This window comes from Phyllostomus discolor, chromosome 4 (assembly GCF_004126475.2).
Source record: "Phyllostomus discolor isolate MPI-MPIP mPhyDis1 chromosome 4, mPhyDis1.pri.v3, whole genome shotgun sequence".
NCBI classification, from domain to species: domain Eukaryota; kingdom Metazoa; phylum Chordata; class Mammalia; order Chiroptera; family Phyllostomidae; genus Phyllostomus; species Phyllostomus discolor.
In genome coordinates, this window is record NC_040906.2 from 165,359,523 (window position 1) to 165,378,794 (window position 19,272).

Genomic DNA, 19,272 nt, shown 5'->3' on the forward strand with positions numbered 1-19,272 from the left:
AGCCATTAGATGATGCCTTACAGATAATTTTTACCTATATTTAATAATACCATGTTTTCACTTCATCACCCAGCTTCTATTTACAAGTAGACTAAGGAAGGGAATCTATAGAAAATAAAGTCAAAGAATCCATGAAAATCAAACGACAAAAGAGTAGAACACAGAAGAATGATCTAGTATCCTTCTCACAGAAGCGGTGGTATAGTATAATTAAGTGCCTCAACCTTGAAGGAGTATGTTAAAGTGAAGAAAGCCCAGAAATGTCTCAGGAAACCTGAGAAGATTTCAAGATGCACCTCAAAGACTCTGGTGCTCAGTAGGTCTTGTCTACACAGGAACGCAAGTGGCCTAAGATCTTAACTGTGACCTCCTGGGAGGATGGATAAGCTGGGAGACAGAAAATATGGTGTCTAGTCCACAATAGGTTAATATCTTGAGTTATTTATTTATTTATTTAGACTGTCCTAAATTATTTATTAGGTAAGAATTTTACAAACATTACTTATATTAGCGGTAGCGGTGGAGCTGGAGAGTATTGTGCCTTCTCCAAGCGGCACAGTGAGAACCACCAATAGTGTGGTGGAACTTGTGGCCCTTTCAAAGGTCACGGCTGCTGCAGCTTGCAGATGTCAGCCCTCGCATCTCCCTGTGCTTGTGGACAGTTTGGTGATCCACTGGGTGTCAGGATTCCTTCTGATAACCTTACGGAGTGGATCAATGATGATAACCTCAAAGAATCTGAACATGGAATCTCCACCAACCCAGTAAGAATTCAGGACTCTCAGAGCCCCACAGTGGCATCCAGCTTGCTCCTCAGCAACAGACCGAAGGCTTCGGGCAAACCTCACCTGGTTAACATCACGATAGACAGGCTTGCCATAGTTTGCACCCTTAGGAACAGGGTGTTTGCGGCTACCATGGTGCACATGAATCCAATAAACGACATAACCTTGCTTGGCCTGGTACCCCAGCCTGCGCACCCTGAGAAGGAAGTGCATTACATCGGACTGCTTCTTCCTCCATCCTCCTGGATGTACTTGTAAGTACCCATCTGGGCTTACCTGATGGCTGCAGTCAGAAAGAAAGGAAGAGCCTTTCTCTCACAATCCCTTTTGGGTTCTTCCAATACCTTGAACAATTTTAAAAATTTTATGTGGGCTTCTATCTTCTTATCTGTAAGATAAGATTACTGGACCAGAGCAGACCAGATGTTCCCAAATGCTGGGCTCTCACAAACGCTGGGCTGGCCGAACCAGAATCACTTGGGCAGCCTGGTACAAGTGCAGATCCTCTGTACTCTGGCACTGAGACTCCAATTAATTTGAACCACTGGTCTAGCCTATGTCTAATGTCCTTTTTGACTTGTGCTTCTGTATGCATCAGTGTTTACCTCAAAGGTTAAAAGAGAACTTTCTGAACTCCTTAAGTCTCAAGGAAAGCGGAGTGCTATAACTTCCCCCCTTTTCTGGCACCTGCCATTTATCATGTGTATTTGTAGCAGAGCAAGATTTTATTAAAATAACTTTCTCACTGGGGCCCAAAATAGGCTGATGTAAAATAAATGCAGACTGTATTTCAACAGCCAGCCATCCAGAACCTCCTCCTGCCACTGTTCATTTCCAGAAGCCACTGTAAATTTCAGCCACACAAAGCAATTCCCTAAGGGCTTCATTACTCAGGTCTTTAAAAGGGATTTGCTCATCTTTTCCCTTCCTGCAGGTGTGCTTTTTGTCAATCCAGGTCATAAGAAAAGAGAGTAATTTTTCCTAGTCTTCAGCATTTCACAATGTGTGGTTTGAACCTTGTTTTATTGGGGGACTTAAAATGGGGGGATCCAAGACGGTGGCAGAGCAGGTGGAAACTGGTCCTCTGAGGACCAAACTGGAAGTAAAACTAAAATATGGAGCAATCAACCTGAATGACAAACTGAAGGATGCCCAAAGAGAAGTCTTATAAGCAAGAATTTACAGAAGGAGCCACACAGTGAAAGGGGGTAGCCCCGCTCCCACTGGTGGTAGCTGAGATTCTGGAGGGATATCTCAGCTGCAAAGGTTCTCCCTGAGAAGTGTGGGGTCTCAAGCCCAAGCTGGGCTCCCCAGCTCAGAGGACAAGCCGGGAAGAGGTGCCCACATAATATCTGGCTGTGGAAATCAGAGAGGATTTTGTCTGCAAGGGGGAGATAGGAGTCTGCCGAAGACATAGGTGCCCCCTTAAAAAGCCAGGGCACAAAAACTTGTTCGTAGCCACTGACCCTGGGCTCCCGCAGAAGGAGGGCAGAGGGGAATAGAGTCGAGTGAGGACAGCCTGGGGTTTGTGGCTCTGGGGAGAAGCTGAAGGGACCCCTGTGCTGAGTCCGTCTCCCACACCACAGATGCCATCTTTCTTGGGTGAACACTCCCCTCCATTTGGCATCAGGCTTGGGGAAAGAAATAACTCCACATTCTGGACTCCCTGCCACCCTACACAGTGGAACTCGTGTCCTGCTGAGGAGGCAGCTGCCTGGGCCAGGGTGTACAGGTATGGGCAGACTCAGGGGGTGTCAGTGAGTGAGTTGTGTGGCTTTGGGGTGGGGGCCATTCCCCCACATTCCTTTAAGCATGACCAGCACCTACCCTTCACAGGAGATCCATTAACCCCATACTTCTGATTCCCAGTGGCCTGTCCTGCCGAGACCAGGCTCCTGGCAGAAACTGCAACAGACTAAATCATGTCACTCTAGGGCAGGGGCCATTTCCCCCCACTGCTCTGGCCAGTGCAGAGATTCTTTCCTTCACATGGCCAAATCTTAGTCTGTTTGGGTCTGATAAACACTGCTGGCCTTACCCTGATGACTTCCTGAGACCTCACCCTACCACAGAGGTGTATGAACCCTCAGCAGGTAGCAGCTAGACTGGGTATACCCTGGGACATTGGCTGAGTGGCCTCAGACACAGCACTGGCACCAAGTTTGAACTAGTACCAATCTGGTGACCAACACCTGCCCATACCCGGTGACTCACTGAGACCCTACCTCATGCAACTCAGGCACCACCAGAGGCACTTTTAATGACTGAGCCTAATATGCAGTTAGCAAGCAGAGGCAGGTGAAGGCAGCTCTCGGGGGGCCTTGGGACATTAACTGATATGCCTCTGATCCTGGTACTGATAAAGGCCAGCCTAGGCGCATAGCTTGATCCTTTCCACACACAACCAGGCCCAGAAGAGGCAGCCACAAACTGTGGGTTGCTCTGAAGCTCCAAAGAGGATGACAAAGGCCAGTCACAGGCGACACCCAACATTGGCCTGTACCGGAGTCTGTCCCAAAAGACCCTAGAACCAACACACCCAGTGGCCAGCTTCAGACTTTAGAGTGGGATCCAATTAGATTTATAAGCAGCATATGCAAAGGGAGACCTCAGCAGGCACCAGACCCTGCTGAGGTGAATTCCACTTTGTGCAGTTATCACCCGCATAGCTGCTTGTACACTGTGGTAGAGGCTGATTCTCACAGTCGGCCAGCCTGAGGGTCAACCCCATGTACAGAGTGATAGTAATCAAGACTCAATTACAATAGAAAGGCCCACATAACCCTCATAAATACATTTTTGGAGCACCCAGTTCAGGTGATCAAAAAGACTGCACCACTGTAGGGTCCCATAAGACACCTACTATATAAGGCCACCCTACCAAGACTGAAAGTCATAGCAGACCTACCTAATACATAGAAACAAACACAAAGAGGCAACGCAAATGGGAGATGAAGAAACATGCCCCCAAATGAAAAAAAAAAACACCAAAAAACAAAAACAGGAAAAATCTCTAGAAAAAGAGCTAAATGAAATGAAGGCAAGCAATTTATCAGTTTAAAAAATGGTTATAAAGATGCTCAAAGAACTTCGTGAGTACAACATCATGAAAAAGGACATAATAATATAAAAACGAACCAGTCAGAAATGAAAAATACATGATCTGAAATGAAGAACACACTAGAAAAAAATGAACAGTGGGTTGGATGTAGCAGAGGAATGAGTCAGTGATTTGGAAGACAAAGTAGTAGAAAACACCCCATTAGAGCAGCAACAAGAAAAAGAACTTTAAAAAATGAGGATAGTTTAAGGGATCTTTGGGACAACATGAAGTACAACATCTGCATCACAGGGGTACTAGAAGGAGAAGAGAGACAGCAATTGATTGAGAACCTGTTTGAAGTAATAATGACTGGAAACTTTCCTAACTTGGTGAAGGAAATAGACACACAAATCCAGAAAGCACAGAGAGACTCAAACAAGATGAACACAAAGAGGCCCACAGTAAGACACATCGTAAATAAAATTGGAAAGGTTAAAAACAAGACAATATTAAAGCAGCAGGAGAACAAGAGTCCTACAAGGAAGCTCCCATAAGACTGTCAGCTGATTTCTCAACAGAAACATTTCAGGCCAGTAGGGATTGACCTGAAATATTCAAAGTGATGAAAAGCAAGAACCTATAACCAAGACAACTTTATCCAACAAGGCTATCATTTAAAACTGAAGGAGAAATAAATAGCTTCTTCAACAAGAAAAAGATAAAGGAGTTTGTTACTACCAACCAGTATTACAAAAAAATGTTAAAGGGCTGGCTTTCAGAAGAAAAAGAAAAAAGTAACAGAGGAACCTAGTTAAAATAATAAAATGGCAATAAATACATATCTATCAATAATCAGTTTAAATGTAAATGGCTTAAATGCTCCAATCAAAAGACACAGGGCATCTGAATGCATAAGAAAACAAGACTCATATATATGTTGTCTACAAGAGACCCACCTGAGAATGAAAGATACACATAGACTAAAAGTAAAAAGATGGAAAAAGATATGTCATGCAAATGGAAATGAAAAAAAAAAAAAGCTAGGGTAGTAATACTTATATCTGACAAAGAGTATAGTCAAGAGTAAGAGACAAATAAGGACACTACACTATGATAAAGGGAGCAATACAACAAGAGGATATAACCCTTACAAACATTTATGTACCTCAAATAGGAGCACCTAAATATATAAATAAAATCCTGATAGACATCAAGGGAGAGATTGACAGCAATACAGCCATAGTAGAAGACTTTAACACCCCATTGACACCAATGAATAGATCTCCCATACCCCCCCCCCCCCCCCCCAAAATCTACAAGGACACAGCAGTCTTAAATGGCACACTAGATCAGATGGACTTAACTGATAACTTCAGAGCATTTCACCTCAAAGCAGCAGAATACATGAGGTCTTTCCAGAAGGTATCCAGCCATGTAATATGAAAAATAGAGATATTTACTGAAGAAGATAAAAGGTATATAAGAAACACTCTTTTCAAGCACTTATGGAACATTTTCTAGGATAGACCACATATTTATTATGACACAAAACAAGTCTTGATCTTTTCTTTTAAAAAATTATTTTTAGAGAGAAAGGAAGGGAGGGAGAAAGAGAGGGAGAGAAACATTGAATCAATTGGTTGCCTTTCACAATTAATTGGTTGCCTCTCATACACCCTCAGCTGGGGAGCTGGCCTGAAACTCAAGCATGTGCCCTGACTGGAAATCAAACTGGCAGCCTTTCACTTCACAGGCCAGTGCTCAATCCACCGAGCTACACCAGCCAGGGCTCAATCTTTTCTGATCATAATGGTATAAAACTAAAAATCAATCACAAGAAAAAAATGAAAATAACAACAAAACCCCACATGATCACAGGGGCTAAATAACATGTTACTGAACAATAAATGGGTCAAAAATGAGATCAAAGAAGAAATCAAAAGATACCTTGAAACAAATAAAAATGAGAAAACAACAACCCCAAATCTATGGGACACAGCAAAAGCAGTCCTAAGAGGAAAATTCATAACATTACAGGCCCACATCAAAAAATAAGAAAAATTTCAAATAATCAATCTAACTTTATACCTAAAGAAATCAGAAAAAGAATAAGTAACAAAGCCCAAAGTGAGTAAAAGAAAAAAATAATAAAGATCAGAACAGAAATAAACAAAATAGAGTCTAGAAAAACAATACAAAAGGTCAATGTAAGGAAGAGTTTTTTTTTTTTTAAAAAGCTAAACAAGATTGACAAAGCTTTAACCAGACTCATCAAGAAAAAAGGAGACAGGCCCCAAATAAATAAAATAAAAAACCCAAAGAAACACAAAGGATTGTAAGAAAATAGTATGACCAACTATATGCCAACAAATTGGACAATCTGGATGAAATGACAAAATTCCTAGAAACATACAATTTCCCAAAAATTAGGAGAATCAGAGAATCTGAATAGACAGATTACAGCCTGTGAAATTGAAGCAGTAATCAAAAAACTTTGAACAAACAAAAGTCCTGGACTGAATGGTTTCACAGGTAAATTTCATCAAACGCTCAAAGAAGAATTAACACTTATTCTTCTCAAACTATTCTGGAAAATTCAAGATGAGGAAAGATGCCCAAGCTCATTTTATGAAGCCAGCATTATCTTAATTCTAACACCAGATAAAGACACTGCAAAGAAATAAAGTTATAGGCCAATATCCCTGATGAACATAGATACTAAAGCTCTGAACAAAATATTAGAAAACTGGATCCAGGAATATTCCACCCTGGCTAGTGTAGCTCCGTGGATTGAGCACAGGCTGTGAACCAAAGTGTCACAGGTTCGATTCCTAGTCAGGGCACATGCCTGGGTTGTAGGCCACAGCCCCTAGCAACCACACATTGATGTTTCTCTCTTTCTTTCTCCCTCCCTTCCCTCTCTAAATGTAAATAAATAAAATCTTTAAAAATATATATATATATTTCATAATATTAAAAAAATTCCATGATAAAGTAGGTTTTGTGCTGAAGATACAACTTTGGTACAATACCCACAAATCAATACATGTGATACACCACATAAACAAAGTGAAGGATAAAAATCATATGATCATAGCAATAGATGCAGAAAGAGCATTTGATAAAATCCAGCACCCATTCATCATAAAAACTCTCAGCAAAGTTGAGATAGAGGGAAGATACCTCAACATAAGACCATATATGACAAACCCACAGCCAACATCATACTCAATGGAAAAAACCTAAAAGCATTTTCCTTAAGATTGAGAACAAAAAAGGGATGTCCGCCTTTACCACCCCAGTTCGACATAGTACTGGAAGTCCTAGCCACAGCAGTCAGACAACAAATTGGAAAGAAGTAAAATTGTCATTATTTGCAGATGACATGATACTATATATACACATCCCTAAAGATTCCACCAAAAACCTACCAGAACTGATAAATGAATTCATTGAAGTAGCAGGATACAAAATTAATATCCAGAAAAGAGTTGCATTTATATATACCGATAATGAACTACCAGAAAGGGAGATTACAAAATTAATTCTATTTACAATTGCATCAAAAAAACACCTAGGAATAATTTAACCACAGATGTAAAAGGGCCGCTTTTGGATAATTATAAGACAGTGAAGAAAGAAACTGAAGAAGATAAAAATAAGTGGAAGCACATACCATGTTCATGGATAGGAAGCCTTAACATCATTAAAATGTCCATACTACCCAAAGCAATCTATAGATTCAATGCAATTCCTATCAAGATACCAGTGACATATTTTACAGAACTAGAGAAAATATTTCAAAAATTTATATGGGAGGAACCACAAAAGACCCCAAATAGCCACAGCAATCTTGAGAAAGAAAAACAAAGTTGGAGGAATCACACTACTTGATATCAAACTATACTACAAGGCAATACTAATAAAAACAGCATGGTACTGGCATAAAACAGACATATAGACCAATGGAACAAAAAGAGAGTCCAGAAATAAACCCATGCCTTTATGGTCAATTAATATTTAACAGAGGAGGCAAGAACATACAATGGTGTAAAGATGGTCTATTCAATAAATGGTGTTGGGAAAAGTGGACAAATACATGCACAAAATGAGATTAGACCACCTTTTTACATCATACGCAAGAATAAACTCAAAACAAATTAGAGATTTAAATGTTAGACTCAAACCATAAAAAAACATTAGAAGGAAATACAGGCAGTAAAATCTTGGACATTTCTTGTAGCGATATTTTTCTAATATGTCTCCTCAGGCAAGGGAAACAAAAGAAAAACTAAACAAATGGGACTACATCAAACTAAATAGTTTTTGCACAGCAAAGGAAACCATCAATGAAATGAAAAGGCAACCCACTGAATGGGAGAACATATTCACCAATGATACATCTGATAAGGGGTTAATATTTAAAATTTATAAAGAACTTCTAAAATAACACCCAAAACCCCAAACAATCCAATTAAAAGAGGAGCAAAGAACCTGAGTAGACACTTCTCCAAAGAGGACATGGAGAAAGCCAAAAGACATATGGAAAGATGCACAAATCAATAGTCATCGGGGAAATGCAAATTAAAATAACAATGAGATATCACCTCACACCTGTCAGAATGGCTGTTATCAATAAATCAATAAAAGACAAGCGTTGGCAAGGATGTGGAGGAAATGGAACCCCTGTGCACTACTGGTGGGAATGCAGACTGGCGCAGCCACTGTGGAAAGCAGTATTGAGTTACCACAAAAAACTAAACATGGCACTGCCTGGTGGCCCAGCGATTCCACTTCTGGGAATTTATCTGAGGAAACTCAATACACTAATTTGAAAGAATATATGCACCCCTATGTTCATTGCAGCATTATTTACAATAGCCAAGATTTTGAATCAGCCCAAGTGCTTATCAGTAGATGAGTAGATAAAAAAGCTGTCATACATTTACATAATGGAATCCTGTTTGGTCATAAAAAAAAGGGAAATCTTACCTTTTGTGACAGCATGGATGGACCTGAAGGATATTATGCTAAGTGAAATAAGCCAGTCAGAGAAAGACAAATACCATACGATCTCACTTATATGTGGGGTCTAATGAACAAAATAAACTAATAAGCAAAATAGAATTGAACAACAAAACTCATAGACACAGACAAGAAAGAGTGTAGTGATTACTAGAGGGAAAGAGTTAGAAGGGGATAAAAAGGGGATAAATGACTTGGGTGGTGAACAATCTATACAATATACAGATGATGTATTATAGTATAGAATTGTACACTTGAAACCTATATAATTTTATTTGCCAATTTCAGCCCAATAACTTTTAAACTCCCATGTGTAACAGACAAGATAGTATTCCAGTGCTCGACACTGGAGGCTTCCTCAGACGGCTGTAGTGAGTACTGTAAAACAATATTCTGTACAAAAGCAGTAAAAGCCGGCACTCTGAGAGGATTCACAGAGGGATTGATTCCAAAGGCTTATATACTGGTCTCTGCAGACCAAAGTCAGATAGATTCCCTCTTGGTAAGTAATGGATGTACAATGTGGTCTTTTACTTTAAGAAACAAATGCTTTTTTATAAGTCAGATAACAAAGAAGGATTGGATGACATAAATGAACTGTTTCCAATTTCTAACTACTGTTATCTGGACTTGAAAGCTGGATATGGGGGAACCTTTTTCTAAAAGCAGAAAACTAATATTCCTCAGCAGGGAGTCCAGAAATTGCTAGAGACTGGTCATCTCTACTTACCACGTTATTTTTCTCCAATGCTATCAGCTATATTTTGGAATAACAGTCCTTTTGTTTTTTTAAAAAGATTCTCTTCTGAAACCTTCGATGAAAACTACCTTTCCCTCAGATGTTTTAGTTGAAAGAACATAACATCCATTTGCCCTCCAGCTAGATTAACCAATTGCTAGTATTTTGCAGTCTTTGTGTTCTCTCTAGTCTGGGTGATCATTTGCTGAGCGTCAGAGAGTAAGTTGTAGACATCACGATGTTTCGTCCCTTCAACACATCTCCAAAGAACAAAATGGTGTTCTCCTATGTAACCCAAACCCATGATACCTGAGATAAAATCCATACTCAAATATTACAAGTCAACCAGTAGTGTCCTTCAGAGCTGTTGTTATCCGAATCCAAGATCAAATTAAAAATCATACATTCCTAAGGGATGTCATGGTTTTACAATCTCGACTCATCTGTAACAGCCCACACACCACTACATTTTCCGTCTTTCATAATACTGGCATTTTTTAAGAGTCCAGGTCAGTTGCTCTGCAGAATGTCCCTTATCCTGGATTTGTGTGATTGTTTCATAATGATTAAGATTAAAGTTAAAACATTTTTGCAGGACAACTAGATGATGCTATATGCTTCTCTATTACATCAGGAGTCACACAATATCAGTTTGTCATTACCAGTGAAACTGAGTTCATTTAATGTATTTAATAAGTCATTTGTAGGGTACTTTGAGTCCTTGTGAATATTTGGTTCCCTAGTAACCATTCATTTGACTGTCTTAACCAATATCCATCAGCAATCCTTGTTTGAATAAAAGATTACATTGGTGGCTGCAAAAATAACATTTTAAAGATATTTTGCCTTGGCACAGGCAGAAATACCATTGGTTCTTCTAAAGAAAATCATCTTAATGAAAGTAAACTCTGTCCATTTGCATTGGTATTAAGAGGCTGAGTTTATATTTAAAAAAGAGGTTTGTTGGGGGACAGAGGAATGAAGGATACATTCATTCTCATCCGAGAATGATTTGCGTATAGGGTTAAAAAGGCCACAAATCAGAAATCTACTGTCTGCTAGCCTAGCAGCTGCAGTGGCCAGCTGAGTTTTGGTATGATAGAAGAAGCAGGCCTTACATTGTCAGGCTCTCCAGTTCTAGAGCTGGAAAGGTATTAGAACACACATACAAAATAGGGCAAGCCTCTTCTTTGCTATCTTTTTTTTTTTAAAGATTTTATTTATTTATTTTTAGAGAGGGAAGGGAAGGAGATAGATAGAGAGAAACATCAATGTGTGGTTGCTGGGGGTCATGGCCTGCAACCCAGGCAGGTACCCTGACTGGGAATCGAACCTGCGAAATTTTGGTTTGCAGCCTGCGCTCAATCCACTGAGCTATGCCAGCCAGGGATTCTTCTTTGCTACCTTGACCATTCTTTTTTTTTAAATAAAGATTTTATTTATTTATTTTTAGAGAGAGGCTAAAGGAGGGAAAAAAAGAGGGAGAGAAACATCAATGCAAGAAAGAAACATCAATCAGTTGCCTCTCCTACATGTCCTGACCTGAGACTGTATTTGCAACCTGGCATGTACCCTGACTAGGAATTGAACCAGCAACCTTTCACTCTGTGAGACCAACCAACTGTACCATGTGGGTCATGGTTATCTTGACCATGTGTGCCTACTAATAAGAAAGCACAAAAGGTATCTGCAAGGAAGTCAACATCATTCAGACTGGACTGCTCAGGTACCTGATTTTGCCATCTCTTTTACCTGGTAAAGCTAATCTCTGGAGGCAAATGTGAATGTCCACAAATTAAATGTCTCATATTCTTTTCCTTGGATTTACTTGGAAAAGAAACAACAGACAGGCACAGAAGGCTGTGGTGCCCAATGAAAAAAAAGAGGGGCTTACTATATTGTCTACATAGTAAATCTCTCTCTGTTCAAAAGTCATCTTATCTTTTTGTAAAACATTTTTCCTGCTATGTTCTCTTAGCATCTGGAAGAGACATGAAATTCAAAATTGCACAGTTTGACCAAAGGAAAAAAATCCACCCAGATTGCAGAAAAGCCATGAGTAAGGAAACCAGGTTGGGAGTGGAATTGGGTTGTTTCCTCCAGGGACCAAGTCCCAAGGTGATGGCTACCTGGTACATCTCAAGCATACCAAACTTACACCAGCTTTTTTCCTCCACTTTTCTACTATCTTAATGGTAAAATTCCTCCTGTTATCCAAGTTCAAAATCCTGGTTTGGGCCTCTCACGGCCTCTCTCCGGTATACCCCTGCCAGTGTCTCCCAAACATATCACTTTTCAGGTCCTGTACATTTTCTCTCTGAAATTAGTTTAACTCCTAACCACCTTACCTTCCCATTCTAGCTGCCAACAGTGTAATTGAGACTTTCCCCCTGTACTTACTAACAGGTTCCCGCAAACCTTCTGTATGATCTCCTTCTCTCTAGTGTCTCCTTGTTCCTTTTGCCTTATGTGAGGTACTCAGATACACTCCCTAAAACACATTTCAGACTTTGACAGCACCTGGCTCAAAAACTTTAAATATATGGTCCATGACTTATTTATCAAGTTCATTTTCCACAGGCAAACATCCCAAAGTGTTTATTTAAATTGAGGTAAAATTCATATAACATACAATTCATAATTTTAACCGTTTCCAAGGATACAACTCAGTGGCATTTAGAATGTTCTCAATGTTGTGCAGCCATCACTACCACCTAGTTCCAGAGCACCTGTCACGTGGCAGCGTGTATTGGCTCTTCACTCCTTTCTATGGCAGAGCAGCAGTCAATTGTATGGATATACTGTATTTGGTTTATTCATTCACCATTTGATGAACAATGGGTTGTTTCCCTTTCTGGCTACTGTAAATATTGCTGATCTGAATATTCATGTACATGTTTTTGTTTGAACTTAAGCCTTTACATATAGTCATTTTGTACTATTTTTAAATCAATTTTTCATCTGTTCCCATACTGCCCCATGTTCTTCAGATTCCATCCAGATGGTAACACTTTTTTCTTTGAAGGCATTGCACACTTGCCCACTGCATCCCTTTTCGGGGGCTTCCATTGCCTTGGAAGCCAGCCTCTCATTTCCATCTTTGCTGTCAAGATCCTCAGGGACCATCTCAGACAGCACCTACTTCACAAACCCTTCTTTACTTTCCCAACTCATTATGACCTTCCCTTCCTCTGAGCTCCAGATGGCATCACTACAGTCTTCTTTATATGTGTGTGTTTCTTGTATCCCCGCTTACAGAGGCCATGGACAACCTTTAGGGCATTTACTGCTGTGTATCTTGTAGTGAAGCACTTTGTTTCCCTAAGTGCAACAGAGAACCTTAAGAAAAGTTTTAATTTAGGTGATATTTAGGACTATTTCATAGTCTTTATGGTTTTATATACACTCTTTTCAGATGCCCACACTGTACACATTGTATGGTAGAGGATGCTGTCAATATTATTCCATTTGAAATAGCTCAAAACAACTTAAGAAATTGGAAGAAGGTCACATCACATCTACCAGGCCTCTCGGAATGTACATGTTCCCTTTTGTTCACGGATATGCATGTGCGATATTCACTCACACCAGCCCTGCCTCACAGTCTGTGTTTTGCTCTTTGCATAGGAATATAGGGTATCTAGGGACAAGTGAGTTACAGCTTAGCACTGGTAACGTGTAGTTCACTTAAGGTATTTTATGGCTGGTTATGACAGTGTCAGGATGTCACAAGCCTAAGTGACATTTCAGTACTTTCAGAAATAACCAAGAAAATATAACAATAATTCTTATTTCTTCAGGTGACTTATAACGGTAGCAGAAAACTAGAAGGATCATTAAAAATAAAGCTGCTGACCTGCAATAGCCTCTGGACTTCCTGAGAGAGTCAGAGCCCTGTGGTTCTCAGAAAGATTCTACTTTCTTTTATTAGGAATCAAATGGTAACTGAGTAATGACTTTAACCTCCCTAGGGTGAATCACTCATTCACTATCAGTACTTTTACCAGATCATTATTTTTCAGCAGCTACAAATTTAAATTTAAAATGAAGGTAGGGAGAAACCTGTCGAATTTAGTATGGAGACATTGCTCAACAAATATTTTTTAGCTGCTGCAGTTCTGGCCTGGTGCCCTAAGACCACCTGTTGTGAAAAGGTGTGGTGTGTGTGGTGTGAGTGTGTGTGCCCATGGGTGTGCTGGAAGAAGACTATCTAATCTTAAGATTTTGGTGGGAAAGAGGGTTGGAGAGCAGGTAGGAGGGCCCGATATGAGAAATTCCAGAGGTGCTCTTCTTCCTGGCTTCACAATGTTGAAGAGTAACTAAAGGTATGTGACCTCTTCCTCCCTTCCTTGTCTACTCATTAATTCTCACTTTCCCCAAGCAGGAAATCAAGAGTAGACGGGAGAGAAACCTGTCTGAGCAGACTGGGGAAGTAATTTCATGTGTGATAACAAAAAATCGTAGGTAACTTCTATCATCGGGAACAAGACTTTCCTGTCTCAGTGTCAAAACTAGTCTTAAGCTTCTAATAGATATAAATATTTTTCTCACGATGCATCTCTTGCCTAAGAGACTTCTTTCTTATATTTATTTAAGAGCTGAAAATGACATTAGACATAATCTAGTTCAAATGATTTGAGTCCTGGTTTCCTTCCCTTCACTATTGGTTCCCTGTATATTTTGTCATGAAAGGCAAGGACCTACATCCAAGATTACTCTATCCAGCAATGCTATCACTTAGAATGGAAGGGCAGATAAACTGCTTCCCAGATAAGGTAAAGTAGTTTATCATCACCAAGCCCTTATTACAAGACATGTTAAAGGGACTTACCTAAGAAAAAGATCAAAACTGTGAATATTAAAATGACAACAAACTCACAACTACCAACAACTGAACCTAAAAACAAAACAAAAACAAAAACAAACTAAGCAAACAACTAGTACAGGAACAGAATCACAGAAATGAAGATCACATGGAGGGTTATCAGTGGGGAGTGGGAGAGGGGAGAATGGGGAAATTGTAGAGAGAATAAGAAGTATAATTGGTAGGTACAAAATAGACAGGGGGAGGTTAAGAATAGTATAGGAAATGAAAAATCCAAAGAACTTATGTATAAGACCCATGGACATGAACTAGGGAGGAGGAATGCTGGGGGGCAGGGGAGCAGTGCAGGGCAGAGGGGGATAAAAAGGAGGAAAAAATGGGACAACTGTAATACCATAATCAATAAAATATACTTAAAAAATTGTGTCTCCTAACTCATTCACAGAGCAAGATCATTACCTTTAGAGCTTTATATAAACATGAATATTATAATTAGATGATTAAAATAAACTCATTAGGACTCTTTAATCTGAAAATTGTTGCCATATCCTTGACAGAAACTAACATTTATTTGCTTTAGATAAATTTATCTTCTGTTCATCAGTGACCCTGTTTTTAACTCAGATATGTAGATATAAGAAGTACATAAAGTCAGTGGCTAGACATAGATGATTTGGAAAGGATATACCTTTGACTCTAAATCAAGTTAGGGATAATGATTTGGGAATATTTCACCAGCTGTTTAGCAAATCCTGGACTCTCGTGTTGTCTACATTTACAATGTGGTATACTTGCAAAGAAACCGAGAGTTAAATATGTCCCTTTTCTGTGAAGCTTCTTTAAAATTCATATCTATGCTATTCTTGTATGTGCATGCATACATGTGAATAGCTGGTAGAGGGAGTTTGTAGCTGTAGATTTTCAACCAAAATGTAAACTTGCAATGTACTCCAATGTAACCCAGTTAGAGTTATTAACATGATCTGTACATATATTTTCAGTTCGGCTATTGAAAAACATACAAATACACCCTAGTAATACGATATTCGATAGTTGTGTGATGTTTCATTTAATCATTTTCTATATTGAAATGGATCAATTTTCATTTTATTTCTTTTAGAATTAGTATTTTACTACACATTTTAATATGTAAGTCTGCCCACATCTCTGCTATTTTTCTTGGTATAAATGACTAGAACTAAAACTGCTGTAGTAAAGCATATAAAATTTTAAACTAAAAGTTTTAAAAGAAAACCAAATATATGCACATTATTTAAAAAGTCAAATAATACAAGACTTTGAACACAGCATCGCAGCACTCTCCAGACATGTCTGTCCCATGTCCCACTCTTTAACTATTTTTCTGCTGTCAATCTTCCAATATTGTTCTGCCACGATTATTAAATTTTAGATGTCATCTATTGATCCTACCATGAAAGAAATAGAATCTAAGTTGATCCCAAATAGCCAAAGCAATGTTGATAAAGAAGATCAGACTTCCAGCCAAGATGGAGGCATATGTAGATACACTTTGCCTCCTTGTACAACCAAAAGAAGGACAACAAATTTAAAAACAAAAAATAACCAGAACTACCAGAATTTTTAAAAATTGAAAATTGAATTGTATGGCTAGCAGTGGGGAAGGGGGGGGGGAATAATGGGGGGAAAGTTACAGAGAATAAGAAGCATAAATAGTAGGTACAAAATAGACAGGGGGAGGTTAAGAATAGTACAGGAAATGGAGAGGCCAAAGAACTTACATGTATGACCCAGGGGCATAAACTAAGGTGGGGGATGATGGTGGGAGGGGATACAGGGTGGAGGAGGAAAGGGGATAAAAAAATGAGACAACTGTAATAGCACAATCAATAAAATATATTAAACATAGAAAAAATAATTTCTAACCCTGGCTGGCGTAGCTCAGTGGATTGAGCGCAGGCTGTGAACCAAAGTGTCGCAAGTTCGATTCCCAGTCAGGGTACATGTCTGGGTTGCAGGCCATGACCCCCAGCAACCACACATTGATGTTTCTCTCTCTCTCTCTTTCTCCCTCCCTTCCATCTCTAAAAATAAATAAATAAAATCTTTAAAAAAATTATAAAAAAAAAGAAAAAATAATTTCTAGAAGAAATTAAAAAAGAATTACATTTATTTTTCTTCCAATAATTATATTTCTTATATGACCAAAATACATCCTTTTTCCTAGCCTCTCTGCATTCATTACATTTTTTAGTTTAAATTAATATTTGGTATTTTCATTTTATACTACATAAGTATTATTTTCTAGGCCATGTAGAGTACTGATTACATTTCTTTTCATACACATTACATTTTTTAAAAGATTTTATTTATTTATTTTTAGAGAGGGAAGGGAGGGAGAAAGAAAGAGAGAGAGAGAGAAAGAGAGAAACATCAATGTGCAGTTCCTGGGGGCCATGGCCTGCAACCCAGGCATGTGCCCTGACTGGGAATCGAACCTGCGATGCTTTGGTTCGAAGCCCGAGCTCAATCCATTGAGCTACGCCAGCCAGGGCTTTAAAATTTTTTCACTATAGCTGATAACTGCCTCATTTTCTCCTGTATGTTTAGTGTGGCTGTTTTAAGATGTGGGTCCGAAAGTCTACCCATTGATAGATGAGGTTATAGTCCCTCTCCTTGATTTGATAGGAGACCATGGAAATGACTGTTTGACTTGGAAGGCTGGTTGTACGCATGATGCAGTCTCTTTTGTTGGCTGGAACACTTGTGTTTGAAGTTCTGATCTGGCAAGTAAGAAGTCTGACTACTCTGACACTGCCATGCTGTGAGAAAGCCAGCTACATGGAGAAGCCATGTGTGAACACTCTAGTTGGTCAGCAGCCTGGTTTTCTTGGAATCCCAGCCCAGGTGCCAGGTGTGAGTGGAGCCTCCAAATGATTCCAGGACCCAGCATTACTGAGTCACTTCCAGCCACCAGGCCCTTCCAGCTGAGGCCCCAGAAGTCATGGAGCAGTGCACAGAGGGAATGACTGCTCTCCTCTGTGCACTGTCAAAATTTTGACCCACAGAATCCATGAAAATATTAATATGATGATTTGAAGCAGGTAAGTTTTGAGGCAATTTGTTCTGTAGTAATGCTAACAGGAACACTCACTTTTCTATGTGCTTTTCATTAATTTGTCCCTAAATTCTCAAGGCAGTCAAGTACTGGTGGTCACCAGTACCATTTTTTTTCCCATGGAGATAGTTCTCCTGGAGATCTCTGTCCTCTTGTCCCAACCTAGACTGGATGCATAGCCATCAGCCTAGGACTTGCTTGGATGAGCAGCAGTGTAGCACGTTACTGAAGGACGTGGGCCCTGGAGCTAGGCTGCCTGGGTTTGAATCCTGGCTCTACCATGGGCTCGCTGCGCACAAGTCAGTTAATGTCTCTGTACCCTGGGTTTCTCGTTAGAACAGTTCTTGGCTCATGGTAAGTCTCTTACTGCTGGCAATACTGTTGTAGTTTATTACTCTTCCCTTCACATTGTCCTAGGAATTCCCATTGCCTTACACCTCTGTCTGATCTCCTATTTCCTAAGTTCCCTGTCTTTCTTTTTCTTGGTTCCTCTCTTGCCTTGATAGAATACTTCATTTGCTCTTTGAAAAAAAGATGCTTGGAAGGTAAATTTTTTTGAGACCTTATTTTTCTGTTTTAAATGGTCTTTATTTAACCTTACACTCGATAACATGACTGGCATAAAATTCTAAGTTGGAAACAATTTTCTCTTGAAATATTGAAGTAAATTCCATTGTGTTAAAACTTTCATTGTCACTACTAAGGTTATTGCAATTCCCGATTCTTTGCAGGCAGGGTTTTCTTTTTCTTTCTTTAAGTATTAGGATCTCTTCTTTATCCCCATGGTTTCAAAATTGGATGATGTGATTTGGTGTGGGTCGTTTTAAATTTTACTTTTGATTTAGGAGAGAAGGGAGGGGAAGGAGAACGAGAGGAAACGTTGATGTGAGAAAGAAATATCAATCAGCCATGTTCTGTATGTGCCTTGACAGGGAACCAAGCAACCCAGGCATGTGCCCTGACCTGGACTTGAACCAGCAACTTTTCAGTTTGTAGGACAACACCCAACCAACTGAGCCACACTGGCCAGGGTTTTGTGTGGGTCTTTTAAAGTTCGTTATTTAGGGTACCATTTCAACCTGGAGACTCAGGTCCTTCAATTCTTATACTTTTTCTTTTCTTTTAAAAAATTCATTGTTAATTTTCTCACCTGTATTTTAGTGTTCTCTTTCTGAGATTCATAATAGATATAGGATCTTTTGAACTGGTCTTCTAATTTTCTTATCTTTTCTATTATCTTTCATACAAATTCCTGGGACATTTTCTCATTTATATCTTCCATTTTAAAAAATTCTGCTTTCATATTTGTATATTTTATAATTCTGATTTGTAATTCCTGGGTTGTTTTTATAAATATATCACCTGCTCTTATTTTATGGATTTAACATCTTATCTCCCTGAGTATATTTATTACAGTACTTTTAAAAAATGTCTTTTTTTTTCTTCGTTGCACTATCTCTGTTTCTTCTAGGTTCCCTGTTTTAATCAGTTTGCTTTTGATCCATTCTTTTATGGGAGAGGCTTCACCCAAATGCCCAGTGGTCCTCTAGTCCCTGTCACTCTGCACTTGGATCCTCCGAGGCTTGCCAACTGGTGGGCCTGCCTCCCTGCTGGAGGGCTGGTCAGGAACAAGGCCTGTTTACCGAGGGAGCCTCCCTCATCCCCACTTCTGATCTTTTTGCCTGCGTTTGATTCCCCCCAGAAAGGGGTCCTATTGTTTTCTACCTGGTGAATATGAGGGGTTTTAAGGTGGCTGGT

At 39.4% G+C, this 19,272-nt stretch overlaps 1 protein-coding gene and 1 pseudogene across 1 annotated transcript in view; both read right to left on the minus strand.

The window, feature by feature from the left end:
* Positions 1–19,272, minus strand: part of PDSS2 (decaprenyl diphosphate synthase subunit 2) — a 243,231-nt gene that overhangs the window by 23,744 nt on the left and 200,215 nt on the right. The window lies entirely within an intron of this gene.
* Positions 458–3,754, minus strand: LOC118500287 (annotated as a pseudogene).